This window comes from Onychostoma macrolepis, chromosome 10 (assembly GCF_012432095.1).
Source record: "Onychostoma macrolepis isolate SWU-2019 chromosome 10, ASM1243209v1, whole genome shotgun sequence".
NCBI classification, from domain to species: domain Eukaryota; kingdom Metazoa; phylum Chordata; class Actinopteri; order Cypriniformes; family Cyprinidae; genus Onychostoma; species Onychostoma macrolepis.
In genome coordinates, this window is record NC_081164.1 from 15,827 (window position 1) to 28,911 (window position 13,085).

General features: G+C 40.7%; 1 pseudogene; it reads right to left on the reverse strand.

Annotated features, from left to right (window-relative positions):
* Positions 1-563: 563 nt before the first annotated feature.
* Positions 564-11,467, reverse strand: LOC131547909 (myosin heavy chain, fast skeletal muscle-like; annotated as a pseudogene).
* Positions 11,468-13,085: the final 1,618 nt, after the last annotated feature.

A 13,085-nucleotide genomic window follows, 5' to 3' on the forward strand; every position in this document is an offset into this window, starting at 1 on the left:
ATTTTTGCTATTTCACGAGTTCACACTTACATATAATAAACTGAGTAAAGGTTATGCGTATTTGGCGTGCTGTCCAGGGAAAGGGCTCCGAGCTCGGTACTTACCCCCGAGCCCAGGGTACTCCCCCTGTACGGAGAGAGGGGTCCGAGCTCTGCATTTAGCCCGGACCCAGAGCGTTCCCCCCATGCTGGGGTAGGAACAGGCTGAAGGTGAGGAGTCGGGGTGGTGGAGGGATGCTGAAAGACTAGAACTGATGGAGGTAAGACTGCTTTGGTTATTTATAGGGGTTCTCTCTTGAGCTGATTGGATAGATGGTGTGATTGCTGATGATGAAGTGGCTGCGTTAATTATCTGCGCGTGCTCCTCCCGAAACTTGTTAATAAAACATCACGAAGTTCAGGCTGTTTCCGGTTTTCATTTTTTTCCTTTGTTCTTTGTTACTATCGCAAGTTCAATACACTGCATTTGTGTTCTTTACCACATCATGCCTCATCTTGTCTTTTAAAACAGTGATTGAATATGTGATAAAGTTTGAAAGTGGAAAAAAATTATGGAGAACAAAGTCAAACTTTGCCATTTAATGGACACAGAAAAACTCAGCACAAGTCAGTCATATGCTTGCTTGTAGGTGTAGTTTCTTGTCTTCATTCTTCATCTTTAGTCTTGAAAATGCCAAAAAAAAAAAAAAACGATTGTATTGAAAATGTTTCATTAATTTTATGTATAAAAGGTAACTTTTCTCTACATAATTATCATCTGTTGTTACCTTCCCAGCTTCACGGCTCTTGGCTCTCAGCTTGTTGACCTGAGACTCTGCGATGTCAGCACGCTCATGAGACTCCTCCAGCTCATGCTGCACCTTCCTGTACCTGGACAGGTGAGTGTTGGCCTGCTCCTCCTGTTAGGATTACACAAGATATCCAACCCCTTTCAGAGCATTGCAATCACGGAGTGTATTGAATAGAAAATGTCAAAACTTCACACTCAAGCCATTTGACATTAGACTTACAGCTTCTTCAGCTTGGCGTTTGTAGGCCTTCACTTTCAGCTGCAGCTTGTCTACCAGATCCTGAAGTCGGGTCACATTCTTCTTGTCTTCCTCAGTCTTTGGGTGTAAAAATTGTTCATGGTCTTGGTTAAACTATGTATATTATCATGAAAGGTGTTAATGTCTAATTCTTGTGTAGTTTTACCTGGTAGGTGAGCTCCTTCACTCTCCTTTCATATTTGCGCACTCCTTTCACAGCGTCTGCACCACGTCTCTGTTCAGCTTCAACTTCAGCCTCCAACTCACGCACCTTCAGTAGAGAGTTATTGTTGTCACCTGTCAAATCTCTACCATGGCCCGTTCATCTAAAGGTGTACTCACACTAGGCGATCTGAACCATGCTGAACCCCAAAGTCTGGTTCTTTTGAACCATGTCCTGGCCCTCTTGAAGAGGTGAGCCAGAGCATGGTTCAGTTGGGCTCTGGTGTGGTACACATGTAGTGTGATCGCTAACTGCTCTACTGTCATAATTTCTACAAAACATCTCTTACTACTTGGAAAGTAGCAATTTTCAGTTAATTTGAGTATTGAGTAATATAGGTTTATAACGGGTCTGGTTTTCACCTTACTGATAAACAGTATTTATACTTTGCGAGGATAGCTGCAAATTCCTCCATCAATGTCATCTGAGTCCATAATCATTTTCTGATATGTGCAGCAGAGTTGAATGAAAATCACTACACTGCATAAGTGATAAATATATTTGACAGTCTATTAGCGAAAGCGCTTTTCTTCCTGTTTTCTTCAAAACAAAAGTTGAATCGTAATGACGAAAGCCTGCTCCAACCCAGAACGTTAAGTGCAATGTAAGTGCAGGCGTGCAACATCAATAGAGCCCATGAGTTTCTCTGCAGCCTTTTTGTTGTCAATGAACTGTCCCTCAGGAATGACGCTAGCTAGCGTTTAATACTTTGTATCTAGAGGACATTTAGGGAAGAGTCATATTCTTGTGTTATCATGTAAGGAAGCGGAGATTAGGTGATACATCATCTCTAAGTAAGAAGTTGCAAAAAGATGTCTTTACCCTGGACTCCAGTTTCTGGAGCTGTTTCTTTCCGCCCTTCATGGCCAGACTCTCAGCCTCATCCAGACGGTGCTGCAGGTCTTTGACAGTCAGCTCCAGGTTCTTCTTCATCCTCTCCAGGTGAGCACTGGTGTCCTGCTCCTTCTTTAGCTCCTCGGCCATCATGGCAGCCTGAAATATAAGCCAATGAAAATGAGCTAACCAATATAGATAGAATTAGCTTCCATGAATGATCTCTTTGTTACCACAGTCAAATAAATGTTTAAATTAGAATAGAGCAACAGAAAGTAAACACCCACATCAGTGATGGCCTTCTTGGCCTTCTCCTCTGCATTTCTGGCCTCCTGGACTGCATCATCCACCTCACCTTGAACCTGGACCAGATCAGCCTCAAGCTTCTTCTTGGTGTTAATAAGACTCGTATTCTGCAGGATTTAAGCAGGTAGTTTAGTGTATATTTAACTAAAACTGTATCATGTAACCTGAATTTGCTCTTAGTATTTAATCATTTTTTGTACTTGTGAGTGCAGCAGTCCCACACGCTCGCTGACATCAACCAGCTCCTGCTCTGCCACTTTGCGGCCTCTCTCTGTTTGCTCCAGTGCAGCTCTCAGCTCCTCAATCTCTGCTTGCATTAGGATATTCCTGCGCTCCACCATGGCCACCTGCTCCTTCATGTCCTCATGTCCTCTGACAGCTTCATCAAGGTGCAGTTGGGCATCCTGTAGCAATGTTCTTTCTTTGTTAGTTGCATGTAATGCTTCAGTTAATTCCTGTATCATATTCATATTATTAAACATTTAAACTCCTCATTCTACAGAGAGATACCTTGAGTTGGCCTTGGACGTTCCTGAGCTGTTTCTGGGCCTCAGCAGCCTGGCGGTTGGCATGGCTCAGCTGGACCTCCATCTCATTCAGATCTCCCTCCATCTTCTTTTTGACCCTCAGGGCATCATTTCTGCTCCTGACCTCAGAGTCCAGTGTGCTCTGCATGGAATCAATCACTCTTTGGCTGTTCCTTTTGATCTGTTCCATCTCCTCGTCCTTCTCAGCCAGCTTCCTGTCAATCTCGCTCTTCACCTGGTTCAGCTCCAGCTGCACACGAAGAATCTTGGACTCTTCATGCTCCAGGGTGCCCTGCAAGGAAAAAAGGAAATAACTGACTTACTTTTTAAACTTGTCAAAATGTACTATATGCCTCCAGAGTTATGGCACTACATTTGTGATTGTTTAAGAAGAAAATAAGTACAGTACAATGTTTTAATATTATTCAAAGCACTGGTGTGATGTTAGTATTGTATCAAAGGAATGGCACCTCGGCTTCTTCAAGTGCAGCCTGAATCTCTGATTTCTCAGACTCCACTGTCTTCTTGGCTTTCTCTAACTCATGAATGCTCTTTCCAGTCTCCCCAAGCTGCTCAGTGAGGTCAGAAATCTCCTCTAAAAGTATTTAAAAATGAATAGTACATAATTTTTTTTTTTTTTTTTAATGCATCTGTTTTTTAAAATCTTTGCTGTAAAAATAAATGTGCCATTTACGTTGCAGATTCTTGTTCTCCCTCTTCAGGGTCTCGAGGTGGTCAAGAGCTTCTTCATAAGAGTTCTTCATTTTGAAAAGCTCAGTGCTGAGAGAACGAGCTTCTTTCTGAGCAGCTTCTAGTTCAGCCTGGCTTTCCTCATACTTCTGCTTCCACTCTGATAGGACCTGAAAAAGAAATGTAGTCATTGTTAATTAGCCAAGTCCATGGTTCAAGGTTTAGATTTGAAGATTATCCACATCTTTCTTACCTTATCAAAGTTTCTCTGCTTCTTGTCAAGGTTGGCAGCCAATGCATTTGCCCTCTCCCCATCAATCATGAGGTCCTCTACTTCACCCTGCAGTCTCTGTTTGGTCTTTTCCAGTGAGGCACACTTGGAGTTCACTGCCTCAATGGATTCTTCAGCATCCTGCAGACGCTGTGCCAACTTTTTCCTGAAGAAAGTGGTATGAAATTATGAATTCTTACTAATATTTGTGATATTAAATGTAGGATACTGAAGACTTTTTTTTGCTGTATTTACTTGGCTTCCTCAAGCTCTTCAGTGCGTTGGATGGCATCAGTCTCATATTTGGCTCTCCACTGGGCCACCTCACTGTTGGCCTTAGACATTCCACGCTGGAGTTCAGCTTTGGCCTCCTGCTCCTCCTCATACTGTTCTCTGAGCAAATCACAGTCATGGCGGGCAGACTGAACCGCATGGGCCAGAGCATTCTTGGCCTATAAGGCAGCGCATTTTGGGATTTTAAACACTTTTCAAAAAAGCATTAAAATCAATTGATTATCAAAACAAAATAATATGTGCAACTCTACCTTGACTTCTTCCTCAGTATGTCTTTTGAGATCCTCGATTTGCTGAGTATAAGCCTGTTTTCCTCTAGTTAACTGTGAAACAAGTGCTTCTTTCTCTTCCAGTTGACGGCTAAATTCACCTTAGAAAGAAGTTACAGATATTAGCATGAAATATAATAACAGAATCTTTAACTCAGTTTTGTTTTGAGGTTTATTACACGTGTAACTTATTCTCTTACCATTTTCAGTCTGAAGTCTTGCTCGTTGTGCATTCATGTCGTTCAACTGGCGACTATTTTCATCACTTTTGGCCTTGATTTCGCTCAGCTGGTCTTCAAGTGTGCGGCACATCTTCTCTAAATTACCCTAAAGAGATGAGAGATTTAATGAATGTTTGTAAAGATGATTTTGTACTTATTAATGATCATCTAGTGACATTACCTTTCCTTTAGCCACAGCCTCCATGTTGCTTGCCAAGTCATCAATCTCCATCTTGTATTCACTCTTCTCCTTCTCCAACTTCTGCTTGACCCGCTGGAGGTTGTCGATCTGTTCTCCGAGCTCAGCCACACTGTCTGCCTGCTTCTTTCGGAGAGCTGCAGCTGTAGCTTCATGCTGCAAGGTAGACTCTTCCAGATCACGACGCATCTTCTGGAATTCGGCTTCACGCTTCTTGTTCATCTCAATCTGGGCAGCAGTGGCACCACCAGCTTCCTCAAGCCTCTCGCTGATCTCTTCAAGTTCCCTGGAGAGATCAGCTCTCTGCTTCTCCACTTTGGCACGAGCAGCTCGCTCTGCCTCAATTTCTTCTTCCAGCTCCTCGATACGGGCCTAATTGGAAAAATAAATAAATAATTATTGATATTTGTAATGTGGATTTTTCCAGCTATGCATCTACTTCACCATTTCACATCAGACTAGGGTTAGTGTTACCTGAAGTTCTTTGATCTTCTTCTGAAGCTGTGCTCCCAAAGTCTGTTCATCCTCAATCTTGCTGAGAAGCTGACTTGTCTCAAAGTCCTTCCTGTTTTTAAAGTATTGTTTTGTAAAATGTGCCAAATACTTATTTTGTGTAATTGTGTAAAGTTCAAAATCTGATGCCCACTCACTTTTTGATCTTCTCATCTGATTGCTGTTTGTCATTCTCCAGGTCCATTATGGACTCCTGGGCCAGTTTCAGATCACCCTCAAGCTTCCTCTTGGCTCTCTCAAGGTCCATACGGAGCTTCTTCTCTTGTTCCAGTGAGCCCTCAAGCTATTGTGACAAATCAGAGCATTAAAATATTAATTAGCAACAATATTAATTCCTCATTGATTCCCATTGATTCACAGTCTTATTCTTATGCCAAACATCTTACATCGTCCACTTGCTGCTCAAGCTTTGTCTTAGCTTTAGTCAGAGTGTTGACTTTGTCTTCCTCTGACTGAAGGTCATCAAGAGTCTGCTGGTGTGCCTCTTGGAGGGCTTTCTTCTCTTTGGTCAGCTTAGCAATGCTCTCATCCTGAGAGGCCATCTCCTCCGTCAGGTTTTTCACCTAAATGGAAACATTGATTACAGCCTGAATCACAATCTGTAGTGTGTGTGTATATATATATATATATATATATATATATATATATATATATATGTGTGTGTGTGTGTGTGTGTGTGTGTGTGTAATACTGACTTTATTTTCTGTTGCATGTTTCTCCTTCTCCACTTTGGCCAAGGTGAGCTCCAGGTCATCGATGTCTTTTTTCAGCTCAGAGCATTCATCCTCCAGTTTCCTCTTCTTGGCAGTCAGTTCAGCATTGATTTCCTCCTCATCCTCCAGTCTCTCGTTTGTCTCTTTGAGTTTGCCCTCGAGCTGGATCTTGCTTTTGATGAGCCCTTCGCATCTCTCCTCAGCATCAGAGAGGTTTTCAGATTCCTGTTCATTGACATGGACATAGTTAATGACTTATGTTTATAGCTATAGGATCCATATTGGGATAAATAAGAGCTGACATACTCACAGAAGTTACTTGCAGTAGAAGATCGTTTTTCTCCTGAACAAGTGACACCATTTTCTCCTCAAGCTCCTTCTTTTTAGCTAATGCCTTTGTTAAATCTTCTTTCATTTTCTCATAATTCTCCTTCATGGCTGCCATTTCTTTCTCAGTCTCTGCAGTCTTCAGAAGAGGCTTGATCTTGAAGTACACCTTCATCCATGGCCAATGTTTCACATTCATGAATGAGCGGATGTTGTATTGGATGGAATAAATTGCCTCCCTGTGTAAATTGAAATCAGTCTTTATCACACTGTGGTACTAGTGTGGGAGTTGTGTTCCAAACATTATTGTAAGTTCATTGTACCTCCTCTCCATCATTTTGACAAACTCCTTCCTCATGACATATCCACGGCACAAAGCCTGAGTCATGGTAACCAGATGTGCTAATTTCTCATCTCTCATCTCCTCAAGAGTACCCAACAGACCAGCTTTAAAGAACACCTACAACAACATTTGGAATATATTAGTGGTGTAGTGTTGAATAAGCCAATATGTCCTTTTCAGCATAGATGTGGCCTGGGATACACTATATGGCCCTAATAATATTTGAGTTTGGCTGTAATTCCAGTGGGAAAAAAATAATATAATATGTTCTACACTATACTATAGAATGACATTTGAGAGAATTCTGTCCTTTCTTTTTTGATGTAACAGTTTGGAGAGGCATGACAGTGTCCAGTACACGAAGTGGGGACCATATATAATATTTTGGGGTAATAACTTGTGGAAAACCTGGTGTGGTGTGGAATAACTTGACTGGCACAAAGCCTAGACTGGAAGCACTGAATTCTCTACAATGTCATTGTGTTGTAGCAGAGTCAAAAATGAGAAGGAAATAGTTGAAATAGTTTTGTCCACATGGTGTATTTGCTGAGTAGCTCACCTTGGTAAGTCCAAATTTGTATTGGGTGTGGTCAACATCAATAGAGCCCAAGAGTTTCTCTGCAGCCTTTTTGTTGTCAATGAACTGTCCCTCAGGGATGACGCTAGCGTTTAATACTTTGTATCTAGAGGAAATTTATGGAAGAGTCATATTCTTGTGTTAACATGTAAGGAAGCGGAGATTAGGTGATACATCATCTCTAAGTAAGAAGTTGCAAAAAGATGTCTTTACCTCTGCTTGAAGTCACCGTAGTGGATTCTGCTGGGGAAACCCTTCCTGCAGATTCTGATACCCTCCAGGACACCATTACACCTGAGCTGGTGGATAACCAGGAAGTTCTCCATCAGACCTGAATTGCAAATGTTCTTAAGGTTCCAGACATTTTTTCAAAACTGTGATGCATTTGAGTCTTCAAGGATCAAGATTACCTGGAGTCTTGGATTCATTAGGAATCAAGCAGCGGACAAAGTGAGGGTGAGTGCTCCTCAGATTAGACATCAGTTTAGCCAAGTTCTCCTGTGGAAATGTTTGTAATTAATCTAATCTGTAATGTTGAAAAACTTCACAAACTTCATTAAGAGAGAGAATCTGTTTACCCTAAAAGTGCAGACACCGTCTGGAAGGAGCCACCCTTCTTTTGCCTCCTTTCTTTCCACCTCCTCTGTTTTATATCAATGACAGAAGTTTTTTTGTTGTTGTTGTTAATCTTGTGTTGCTTTCCATTAACCCCTTTAATAAATCTCTATTTACATCTTGTTGAATCTTTTAACTTGAATCTACTTCATATTTTGAAAAATCTGTAATCACATAGTTTTTTGCTTTCTGATGATCTTATTCTTTTTTCTTTTTTTTAATAAAGTTTTTGTATAAGCAGGTGTCTTGTACATAATTAAAACTTACAAATTAAAGAATTGAGGAAATGCAGATGTCTGTACCTTCTGCACCTGCAACAGCGGCATACAGGAGGGCCAGCACTTTGAGTGATGACTTTTGGTAAAGTTGCACAACTGAGTCATTCAGTGGATCCTTGTTCTTGTCCAACCAGCCACTAATGTTGTAGTCCACAGTGCCGGCGTAGTGCACCAGAGAGAAGTGGGCCTCTGCCTTACCTTTGGCAGGCTTGGGCTTCTGGAAAGCTGCAGTTTTGCCCAGATGCTGGTCATGCAGCTTGTTTTTGAAGCTTGTGTCTGTAGCCTTTGGGAACATGCACTCCTCTTCAAGGATGGAGAAGATGCCCATTGGCTGTTGAAGAAATATTCACACTCAAGTACAGCCACAGTGAGAATAGTTATTTTAATTTACTGAATATCCTCTTACTTTCTCAATGAGCTCAATGCAGGCAGCCAAGTCCATACCAAAGTCAATGAACTCCCATTCAATGCCTTCTTTTTTGTACTCATCTTGCTCCAGAACAAACATGTGATGGTTGAAGAACTGTTGCAGTTTCTCATTTGTGAAGTTGATGCAAAGCTGCTCCAAGCTGTTGAACTGATAATTCAACAGAAGCAATTATTGCAACTGACTGTTATCTTTTATGTCTTGATTCTTTCAGAGACATTAATGACTGATACTCACATCAAAGATCTCAAATCCAGCAATGTCCAGCACACCGATGTAGAACTGTCTAGGCTGCGTTGTGTTCAACATCTCATTGATACGGACGACCATCCACAGGAACATTTTCTCATAGACAGACTTGCAGAGTGCCGAGACTGAATTGCTCACCTGAGAAATTCAAAGGACTCTCACGATGACTATGTCTGAGACATTTCTCACTGTATCCATAAGTTAAATGTGTTGATAAAATCATCACCTGTGGTACTGTCTGGCCTTTGGTCACCATCTCGTTCCCGACCTTCACTCTGGGGTAGCACAGAGCTTTCAGCATTTCAGCGGAGTTGAGGCACATGAGGTAGGCGATTTTATCAGCCGCTAAGGAAGCAGAGTTTTATGCATTATTGTTGCTAATTAAGTGAATGTTTATATGTTAATATGTGCAAAAAATTTGATCACCCTCATTGCCGTCAGGTTCGGCCTGCTCCTCTCTCTGCTTCTGTTTGAACTTCATGCTCCCATGATGCATCACAGCACCCGTCAGCTTGTAAATGCTGATTTTCTCATCAGCAGTGAAGCCAAGAATGTCAATGGCAGTCTGTTTTTACACAGACCAAATAAATCACATTGTTTATTGGAGTCAAAAAAGAAGGGTATTTTATGCTGTGTCATGCAGTATTCAGTTCAAGCTGGTGTTATTCTTATGTTTGTTTGCTCAGATATATTGCATAGAATCTAAAAATACTACTACTAATAATAATATTGCAGCTGTCCACATACATCTGTGGCAATGAACTCCTCCACGTCATCGATACTCTTGACAGTGATTTCACCTTGACTGATCATTGGATAGTCAAAAGGGTTGGTGGATATGAGCAGGGCCTCTGTAAAGAGTTGATGTGCAGTATGTTAACAGTGCTCTCAAACATGGAAACAACTGAAACACAATCCTGTAGATTTCTCACCGAGCAGCTCTGGCTTGTGTCCAGTCATGAGCTGGTAGAAGATGTGGTAACTCCTCTCAGCAGACAGCTGGAATGTTACCCTTGACTTTTCTAGCAGATCTTTCCGTGAAAAAAAAAAAGAGGAAAAAATACTTGTTCAATTGATTAACCCACATCTTAGCCTTCAAATAAAATGTTTGGCTTAAAACAGTGTTGACTCACAAGTTTCAATATCTGCTTTGGCCAGTTTACCAGTGGTCCCAAAGTGAATCCTGATGAATTTACCCTAGATTGAAATCATTGATAAAAGCTCAACTGTTTGCCTGCTTTGAAATTGTGATTGAAAATTTATGATGTTATTAATCATGATTCATAGGTACAACTTACAAAACGAGAGGAGTTATCGTTCCTTATAGTCTTGGCATTACCATAAGCCTCCAGCAGAGGGTTGGCTGCAATGATCTGGTCTTCCAGTGATCCCTAGATGTAATTGTAGGACAGTGGGTAGTCGTGAGGTGAATTACAAACACTGTCATTAATAACATTGTCTAGAATAAGTATTCACTAACCTGCATTTTTCCAGGGACAGGCTCTGCCTTCTTTGGACTAGACATCGCAACAGTTGCAAAGTACTGAATGACACGCTTTGTGTTCACAGTCTTTCCTGCACCAGATTCTCCGCTGGAGATTTATATGAGATCATCATTTAGTCATAAATCTTTTATTGATTTACAATTATAATTGAAAAGCTTCAGGTTGTGTCAGCAGAAGAATATTTACTCACGTAATCAGGACAGACTGATTCTCACGATCTGAAATTAAATCGTAAAATGTTAACAGGATTTCTAAAATAGATAGCACTTGAAGCTATAAAAGTGTTTGTGAAGTTTGTTTTCTTGCATTGGTATTAGATGAATAGGCTACATCCTAAACTTAACATTTAATTTATTTATTCATATACGTGCATATAGAAGAAGGTAACTTGTTATACAATAATGCAAACTAATGGTTTTTATGAAGTACTTACTAATTAAACATTAATTTGAACTGTACCACTCATTTTCCTTAGCTTAAAAACCTTATTTAGGTATCGTTTACTAAGTAGTTGTTAACTAAGGATAAAAAACATCAGTCCTCTTTCTATTTGGATTTAGCTTATTTATGAACTCTGTCAAAACGGCAATATATAGACAATGAATTATACACTAATACTTCACACTTGTTATTATTAAGTGTATTTTTTTCTTTGTCTTTTTAACTGTTATTTGTTGAGACTGCTGGAATCCACTTACCAGTGAGCATAAACTGGTAGGCATTGTCAGAGATGGAGAAGATGTGAGGTGGGGCTTCAATCCTCTTCTTGCCTCGGTATCCAGCCACAACAGCTGCATCGTACACTGGGAGCCACTTGTATGGATTGACAGTGGCGCAGAACAAGCCAGAGTAGGTCTGAAATGGAGATCGTCCAGTTTTACAATGTTGCTGCCCTATTCCAGGAATAAATAATGATTTACTTACATAGATCATCCATGCTGCGTAACGCTCTTTGAGGTTAAACAGCACAGCAGGCTCATTGAGGTGGGTCATCATAGCCATGTCCTCCATTTTGTCAAACTTGGGAGGATTCATTTGGAAGATTTCATCTTCTTTTACTGTGACCTATAAACTTGCAAGTACGATGTCAGACACTGTAATATGCTCTGGTCCGCTCCCTGCTTACCGTGGTGATGAGATTCATAGCAGACTGTCGTCACTTAATGGCTGGATGTCTAAGTGGTGCCCGCAAAATAACATAGGCTTTATAGACAATTGGAAGAATTTTTGGGGCAGACCTGACCTGTTGAAAAGAGATGGTGTTCATCCCTCCTGGGTGGTGCCGCTCTTCTCTCTAGAAATATGGCACATAGTCTTAGAGTTTGTACTTGACTAACTGGAGCCCAGGTCAGGAAGCAGACAGACTGGCTAAACCGATCGTCTGCTAGCCGTATAACGTTATCCAAAGAAATAAGTGTTAATGATAAATCCCCTGTGATGTTTGTACTGGCTACTGTATACAGGCCACCAGGGCACCATACAGACTTTATTAAAGAATTTTCTGATCTTCTATCGGAGTTAGTACTGACTGCAGATAAAGTCCTAATCGTTGGTGATTTTAATATCCATGTTGATAATGAAAGAGATTTGTTGGGATCAGCATTTATAGACATTCTAAACTCTATTGGTGTTAAACAACACGTGTCAGGCCCTACTCATTGTCGAAATCATACTCTAGATTTAATACTGTCACATGGAATTGATGTCAGTGGCGTTGAAATTTTACAGCAGAGCGATGATATCTCAGATCATTATCTAGTCTCCTGTATATTCCATATAGCTAAAGCTGTAAAGCCAACTTCTTGTTACAAATATGGTAGAACCATCACTTCTACCACAAAAGACTGCTTTATAAATAATCTTCCTGACTTATCTCAGTTCCTCAGTATATCCAATAGCTCAGAACAACTTGATGATGTAACAGGAACTATGGACTCTCTCTTTTCTAGCACTTTAGATGCGGTTGCTCCTTTACGCTTAAGGAAGATTAAGGATAAGAGTCCAACACCGTGGTATAATGAGCACACCAGCGCCCTAAAGAGAGCAGCCCGGAAAATGGAGCGCAGCTGGAGGAAAACTAAATTAGAGGTATTTCGTTTAGCTTGGCGGAAAGTACCCTATCCTACAGAAAAGCATTAAAACTGCTAGATCTGATTACTTTTCGTCTCTTCTAGAAGAAAACAAACATAACCCTCGGTATTTATTCAATACAGTAACTAAATTAACGAAAAATCAAGCATCAACAGGTGTTGGCATTTCCCAAGAGCATAGCAGTAATGACTTTATGAACTACTTCACTTCCAAGATCGATACTATCAGAGATAAAATTGTATCCTTGCAGCCGTCAGCTACAGTATCGCATCAGATAGCGCACTATAGATCCCCTGAGGAACAATTTCATTCATTCTCTACTGTGGGAGAGGAAGAATTGTATAAACTTGTTAAATCATCTAAACCAACAACATGTATGTTAGACCCGATTCCATCTAAACTTCTAAAAGAGCTGCTTCCAGAAGTCTTAGATCCTCTTTTGGCTATTATTAATTCATCGTTGTCATTAGGATATGTCCCCAAAACCTTCAAATTGGCTGTTATTAAGCCTCTCATTAAAAAACCACAACTTGACCCCAAAGATCTAGTTAATTACAGACCGATCTCAAATCTCCCTTTTCTGTCA